The following is an 8,734-nucleotide window of genomic DNA, read 5'->3' on the forward strand; positions in this document are numbered from 1 at the left end:
GTAATAATATTTCAAATTAGAAAATACAAAGTACATCGTAAATGAATTGAAAAGGAGCCTGCTGGAAAGTAGAGTTATGTTCGTAGCATTGGTTGATTTTGGCAGTTTTCTCCTTTTTGGCTTTTGTAGCCTATAAACATGCTAAAATTTGAAAATGAATAAATAACGTTGCCACAGTGATTATACTATACTAAGAAGAGTAAGAGAAACGGAGACCAACGCTATGGCTTAAAAAAAATAATAACAAGTTTCAATCACTCTTTGAAATCTATCCCCCCCTCCTAAAAAAATGTACACCTTCCCACACCGGGAATCGAACCCGGGCCACGGCGGTGAGAGCGCCGGATCCTAACCACTAGACCATATGGGATTTCGCGATGGCAATGTTGCAAACTATTATATTATAGTGTAGGCCATTATTTTCAATAGCGCCACCAACTGTCTTTTTAACGTTCTCTCTCCCCATCTCGATTACGCGCTAGTCTATAAACTAGCTATATTACATGATTTTTTTCTTTTTTTTAAATACAGACAAATTATACATCACTTGAAAGGTTTTTTCAAGACAAATTCAATGGTGAAGACCAAATTACAATTGGAGCACCATAACTGAAGATATGGCCTCTTAAAGGGACGCTATACGCGGAACTTTTCTGCCACCCAAGACAAGTACCCATTGGGTGGCAGATCTACAGGTACTTGTAGATCTAAGAAACTTCCATACTTTTTTTCATGTAGGTTACTAAGTTAATTTGACTAAAATGCAACACAAGAGGTGATCTTGTAGAGCATGGCTGTGTTACCTTCATATTTTTCTTATTCAAACAGCTTCTATTTGTGAAAATATAGTATACAAGAAGAAAGATAACAAATTAGAATAAGACAAGAGAAGTGCATGGGACGCTTTGCGTTGTTAAAAAAATTAATCAACTCTTGGGGGTCTCATTCCTCAACAGACTTTAATCAGAAAATAAAAATGAATGTCCCACTATACTTCCCGGTATCTGTAAGATTTATATCATTCAAAAGTAGAAAATTAAGTTTTGCAAGTAATTTTTTTTCTTTCTGTCCATGTTCACTCTGTATTCTGTATAATTACCATGATGTCTCAAACTTGTTTGCAGATCCGAGAATGCGAGATCAGACAGCTGGAGCTGCAACAGTAGCTAGAAATGTACTCCACTGCTTAGAATTATAGAATATATTAACATTAAATATATTGGAATATATAAAGTTAAAAAGCAAGTCTCTGACATTATCTGAATTTCTACTACATTTAAAATCACATTTACAAAATAATCTCCCTCCTAGTAAACATAATAAAACAGGGACCCATTATTGTGTACATCATGTGAATTGATGAGACAGCTTATTGATATGATGACACAAAACAACAGAATATAGATATAGTCATGTATCTATTAATTTTAATACCAGTACCAGGCAGCAGTCAATGCATGGTCTGCGCCTGTACACCATGAAAAAAAAATGAGACTGGAATTAAACATGCTTTAATTCCCGCCTGTTTTTTTTTCTTGAAATATTAAGTTGAAATTATCATTAATTTATCATCAATACACATAATTCATGCAGAAATCAAATGCACAACTTATCACCTACAACTAATTTCAATGGGTTTAACAATAACATACATGCATCAAGTACCACACCCATGGCCACCACGCCCACTCACTCCTTTCGGTCAGCCATGGCACCAAAATCACACTCTAGGCGGCACAACATGGGCTTGCATTCGCCTCTTGCGCAGCTATGCGACACATTCTTATATATCAAAATTAGATTTTCTGATACAAATACACTTCAAAGAATTAATTTATATCTGATATTTGACTGTTCCCTGGGAAATTTTCTGTTTATACGGCTTTGAAGTAAGAAAATAGAAACATGATTTACCTTAAGTGTCCAAAAAACTCCTTTTTGTAACGAAAAACATTGCCGACATTGAACTGAAATTGTCACTAACTTGTAGAAGAAAGTCTGCCGATTTTAATGATACATAACACATGGTTATTTGATGCCCCTAGAGGGCATTAACAAGTAAAAGTAACTTGCAAGATTAACCCGGTTCTGGAGTCATATTTTCCAAAATGGCGACTTCCATCGTGTGACGACGGACAGGTGGTGCTCTCGAAAACGGCCTTAAAAACAACATTTTGGCGATGCAAATGTGAGTAAATTGACTAGAAATAAGAAGTTTAGATATAATAGAAAATGATCGTAACATTTTATGAAAAAAGGATTTGAAATGTTGATACACTGGCTCAATGAATTTTGCCCATTTTGTGTGTTGGCAGAATAGGAAATGTGTTAAACGCGAACCCGTTGCGATCGCTATATAAACACAAACCGTTAGTTTTTACAATTCGCAATTTTGCATAGTGCATAATACAGAGTCTAATGTATATGTACTGTGAATGCGTCTTACAGGTATTTGACAGAGAGAGAGAAAGACAGGAAGGAGAGAGAAAAAGTTAAGAGTCTATTCTGTACTTTACATAGCAAAATCGGTTAAAGTGTCGAGTCGAGTCTGTGATGGCAGACTAGTTACGCCCTTATCTCTGCCTCAGAAACGTTCGTTGCTCTCTTTCATTCTTTTCTCCATCTCTCTCTTAACTTGTCTGTTACATCATAAGATTTGCATCCAGTAGAGTATCATAGAACGGTAATATGGAAAGTATATATAGTCATACCCTGATTATTTGCAGCTAGGCAAAAAAAAAATCCCCTACCTTGGCTGAAGGAAAGATTAAATCCCCAAATTTCAATGCGTATACAATTTCAAAACTCTTCTGGGCACTGAAATGATGAAAAATACTGATCCTGCTATATACTGGCTGTTATCCCTGTTATCATCGAGCTGATGGTCGCCCACTATGATGGCTATACCCGTGCCCCCCCCCTAAAGCTTTGAGAGCCACAGCAAATATTTTTTCAGAATGTCGTGCATGGTTACAATTATTTTGCTTGTCAAATTTGTCCTGGATCTCCCGGGAACACGACCTCCATATTCATTTAGTGAAAACCTTTTTCCTTTTTTTTCTTCAGTTTTAATATTGCTTGGCAATTAAATTTGTCTATGGAGCCCCCTAGAGCACAATGACCACCATTTTGTAGTGAAAACCTTTTTCGTTTTCTTTTGTTTTACCTGCGGTTTGTCCTGGAACACATTGACCTCCATTTTGTAGGTTGTTTGGTTTGTCAGTTTTTTTCTGTACCAAAATGCCCCAAGCCCCACTTGGATCCGCCCGATTTGACAGTAGCCCAAATAATAGCCATTGTGCCCAAAGCGCACAAAGATCTCCACACTTGATCACTGGCGTACTATTCTAGTTACCCGATCTTCATTTGAAAGTGTGATCGCTCATAGAAATGACTAAAATGGGAGAGGCCATTCGAGTTGATCACGAGCTATTAACCCTAACTAGGCCGGGCTTTTTGGGCTGTTCTGTGGGGGGTGATTCAACACCCCCTTCCCGACATCTCGGCCGCCGATCGCCGCAAAAATTTGCACGCTGGTAGTGTGCGATGTAATCCACAAGGCTGTATGGTAAAACTTTCCAAAATGAGATTTTATTTCATATAAATTATGCATAAATCATACTTTTTGCTCTAATTATTATTATTATTTGTTTGGCGTCACCTGTGCCTGGGAGCTAGCGAAAAGCGAACTGAATCACTGTGACCCGCAGGTCTCTCCTCCCGATATAACTGATTGGGGGGAATGCAGGTGGACCACTACACCGGGGTTACCCCCTACTCTTATACGAATAGTGCAGTGGGTTCTTAACGTGCAAAGGTGGTGACTCTCCTCTACACGGGGCCTCCATTTAACGTCCTATCCGAGGGACGGAGTGTTTTCCATTGTAACATAGCCTGCATCTATGAAACATGGGAGAGACGTTTACACACAACGCACTGGCTTCAGTCACTAAATAAAGCTCCTAGAATGCTAACTTTTGATAAAAATATTCTTTGTAGCATTCTTAACAATCGCAATTGAAAAAAAAATCGTTTTGGAAATCAATTTCTTATGTATTTTATTGTTTTATGAATTTCTTATGTATTTCTGTTTTTCAACCTTTTGTTTTTTCACCAAATTTGTTGCACAAACCTTTTGAAGCATAATTATGCTAAAATCAATTGATTTCAGCTGTTTAAAGTAATAATGATCATATCTTTATGAGAAAACTCAATTTGCATTGACTTTGTACACAAATTCACGTTTTGGATATATTTTTGGTCTGACATGCACTTACGAAATGTTGCGTAATTTCGGAACCGCGTCCCCGGGTGTCGTAAATATGGTCTCAAAAGATGCGCAAGACTTAAAAGTATAAACCCTGTGAGTGGCGCGGTCAAAAAATTTCGCGCGGCGGAATGATCGCAGAAAATGTTGAGGGGGTTGATTCAACCCCCAGGCCATTTTAGGGTTAAGCCTAAAAGGTGATTGGGATCCTAGGCCTACTGAGTTTGTAAGAATTTGGGCCCTAATCTTCTCAATAAAATGAACAAACAACAAATCACAATGGCGAATAGAGGGAGACAGACGGGCAGAGAGAGTTGAACGAAAACACATGGCAAAAAACATTACAATTTGATTTAGGATATGTGATTAAGAATGCCTGATAGAGCTTGAGATATACCAGCCCCCCCCCCCAACTTGGAACTGAATAATTGTTGTTAGGAAGGTAATCATGACTCATATTCTGAAGTCCACTTAAACTTGAACAAAGTTCTAACTCTGTACTAAAATTTAATTTGGAAGACCCCAAAATCCAAATTTGGTATAAATTTCCTAAATCTATTATGTTTACTATCTTGTTTCCCCCTTGCTTTCATTATGGATTTTTTTTTAAAACTTTCAGTTAACATTCCCAAACAAAGATTGATTTGAATATCATGAGCTGATAAATTGAACATGTACTAATAAAAAGAGTAGTGCCAAAAATGGCTACCGGTATTCACAGTTAAACCAGAACTTCAAACCGACTTCAGAATACAGAATACAAGCCCAAGACATCAACACAAGGTTTAAAAAAAGATAACACTGTACAAGTCATGCATGTTTCTCATAAAGTGGAACACATTTACAGTTTATTCAATTGAACACCATGCGTTTTATACTTGTACATTCTCTGTATAATTCTTTTTCCCCCTCAAATTCTTCACATTCGCACATATCTTAAAAACATTTAATGTTAATAATAAGGATAGTACAAATATCTGCTGTCCACTTGTAAGAAATTGTACGCTTAGTGGACCATTCTTTTCTCAAATCCAACGTAGCCTCAGAAAAAGCGAGACCCAAATACATAATCACACTTGTATCAGTTTGTAATGTATATGAATATTACATTACAGATTTACATATTACACTGCATTTGTATGGCAATGTATCATCTGTGACCGTACCTTAACCAGTTACAGAGAGTTAATTGACAAATTAAAGAGTTGATTACATCTGATCTTCTACACACTTCAAAAATATGCTCTGTCCGCCGACTCTCCTTGCGAACACATTTCACCTAACATCTCTTACAAAATTTGATCCCTCTTCACTTCGAAGCATGCGGTCTTTGCTACAATAATAAATATAAAGTCATCTTTTACTTAGAGCTTCAATCTTATTATTATCAAACTAAGAAACATGTGTACCAACCAGAGAACTGAGCCCTGCACATCAAAGCTTGGTGATCGATCATTTCACAGATTTTTAGGATTTGATTACGGTGATAAGTTATGTGAAATTTGATCTTAAAAATCAATAAATTGATCAATCGCCAAGTTTTGGGTGATGTAGTTCTGGTCTAGACTTGCACAAAAATGAAGAAACTGTTTGATATATTGAAGTCCGATGACGAACTGAAAGTTTGTGTATACATCAGAATTTGAGACACATTCGTAACAAAATTGAAAACGAAAATGAAAAAAAAAGGATGCAAATGTTCACCCAGTGAATAAGCTGCAATGTGATTACAAAAAAAAATAATAAAAATGAAGCAGTATCTATGTCATCTATATAAAATCAAGAAGCATATAAAAGAGAAGTTCTGGTAAATTTAATCACCTAAACTTCATTTTCTAATCAATATCGATGCTTAATCTTGCTTGAAAAATGCTAGATTTTTATGTCTTATTAATTTATTAATTATGCGCCTATGTTCTGACATAACAGGAAATTTAAAAGCCTTGTTCACACATGAACAATGAATTGTATGCTATGAGGAACCTCTAGAACAATTTAGTGTGCCCCATGTAAACAGGGCTTCATTGTGAATTCGCACCAGAGAAGTCATTCACAGAAAATATGCAAACTGGTTCTGTGGCATACAAGAATTGCGCGAGTGTGAATGAAATCATCCAAGCCCTGTCACATGAAGCTTAGTGATCGATAGCAGGGCTTATTCATAAAATTGACCACATACAATATCAGTGAAATCAATTGTAGAAACCAGTCCCATGATGAATTAATGAAGTATGTGATACAGGGCCCTTTCAATTTTAGGTGCTTACAGATAAAAGAGGACAATCCTTATTTCCCATCAGTTCATTCCAAATATTCAATTTTTTTCTATGCATTTCAAAAATAACCTTTGACGTTTGAAAGATATGACCCGACAATGAATTTGTCATTAGAAAGATTGGATTCCCAGTATATCAATTCATTCATTACAAACAAGTTCAGGAAATGTCACACCTGTGGCCTGCAACACAAAACTTAGGAATGATTGTAGAACATTTTTTAATGATTGACTGCATTGTATACAATGTACAATCAATCGTGAAAATCAAGCATATGATCGAACACTAACCCTTGTGTTACTGAACCCTGGGCCCCTTAACACAAAAATTAGCGATCAATCGCTAAATGAACTGACCAATGAAGATCAATTTTACATGTGCATTTGGTATAAAAATACCGACCAATCAGAAGTGTTCTTTCATGTGTTATTCGTCGCTAAGCTTTGTTTTAACAGGGCCCTGGAAATCTAGCCAGCTTATGCCGTATGACAAGCTGTTCATCTTTTAATCCCATTTTTTTTTCTCCATCGAATTGCTATTTTTTACACACACAAAATGAATTCTTGATATTGAGAATTCAAATTCTTAACATCAAGAAAGAGAATCAAATGATATAACAACTTGCCATAAGTTCCTTGGTATATACTGGCTAAATCATCAAGGCATGACAGCCCCTTTACTGGAGTGACTTGGCACCCAGCACCTAGTCTGCAGGCACAGACCCTGATTGGAACTCTGCTCAACAAGTGTGCCTCCACGCAAAGACTAGCACATACAAAACTTGCTGTTGAGTGAGAAAGCCTTCAGTACACAAGGCATGAGTAAGCTGCACATTCAGAACCTTAACTAGAGTGAAGAGTTAGCCCAGCAGACTACCCAGCACCCAGGGTAATAAATGAAAGGAAATTAAAATAAATCAGTAAAAAGCAATCCTTTACAACAGCCTGTTATAAAACACTGGTATATGATTCAAACTAATTTATTTCTAAAAGAAACACCAATTTCTTTCTGAAAGGAACCTCTTAATTGTATTGATGTTGATACATGTACTTAGTATCTATTGTTGTGAAGAGTAGGATGTAAAGGCCCCACAAATACACATTGTAAATGACTAGTCCCATATGCAGGAATTCATGTAGCATCAATGCTACCATTACCATGGAACATAACCATACTTTTAAATACATAAAATTGGTACAAAGGGTTTGTTTTTGTAACAAAGCCATAAGCTGAAGTAAAATTAAGGCTTCACATTACAACAAGAAACCAAGAGTTTCTAAATTAAAAAAAAAAAAAAAAAATATATCTAAGATATAATCATCACATAAAATAATCTGTTTCTTCTTACTATACATGTCAAACATTAAGATTTTGACAGTATAAATATCTACATATATGAAACACAAATGAGGATAATAAATAGAAGTTCAATTACAAGGATACAGGAAATATTTTGAAGCTAAGCCAGAGGCAAAAATAAAGGAACAAAGAAGTTTTGCTTGAAGACATGCAAAGGGAAATAATTGGGGGGGGGGGGCAGCACAGGGGGAAAGATTGACAATGAAAACATAACTTCTAACAATCATAGAAAAGAAAGATAAAGGAATTTTAATCATTCAAACAATATAGAAGGCAAGACATGCAAAACTTTATTTCCATTTCGCCTTGTCAAACATTTAACCCAAAGATTATTTTTACAAGAGCCATTTTTCTTGCTTTGAGAGGGTCATAATTGAAGAGAAAATGTCCATCTTGGAGACGGATCAACTTCAGCGTACATATTTTAAATAACACTGAAACCAGAACAGGAGTTCTTGCACTGGCAAATTCATGAAAATATAGTTTCATGGTTAAGCTAAAGCACCGAAACTTGACTTTTAGTAAGACTTTATTCTTGGTGAAACATCCATGCAAATTCAGAATATGGGCAACTGATTCAAACCAATGCATCTTGAGTGGTATCAAGTAATAATTCAATATCAAAAGATAAATATAAAGAGGGGAATTCAATTATCAATTCACTTTTGTGAAATCAGGGGAGCGTTTCATGAAAGGACATGTCGGACGTTTTATCCGACAAGTCCTTTTTTATCCGACAGTTACCATAGTAACAATGCTCTCAGCCAATCAAAATCAAGGAAAGTTGTCAGGTCTCACAACTTGTCGGACAGAAATGTTGATGAAACTTCAT

General features: G+C 36.0%; 1 non-coding gene across 1 annotated transcript; it reads right to left on the reverse strand.

Annotated features, from left to right (window-relative positions):
- Nucleotides 1-298: 298 nt before the first annotated feature.
- Nucleotides 299-370, reverse strand: TRNAE-CUC. The gene has a single exon. It is a non-coding gene; the product is annotated as a tRNA-Glu (tRNA).
- Nucleotides 371-8,734: the final 8,364 nt, after the last annotated feature.

The sequence above is a fragment of the Lytechinus variegatus genome, chromosome 16, assembly GCF_018143015.1.
Source record: "Lytechinus variegatus isolate NC3 chromosome 16, Lvar_3.0, whole genome shotgun sequence".
Classification (NCBI taxonomy): Eukaryota; Metazoa; Echinodermata; class Echinoidea; order Temnopleuroida; family Toxopneustidae; genus Lytechinus; species Lytechinus variegatus.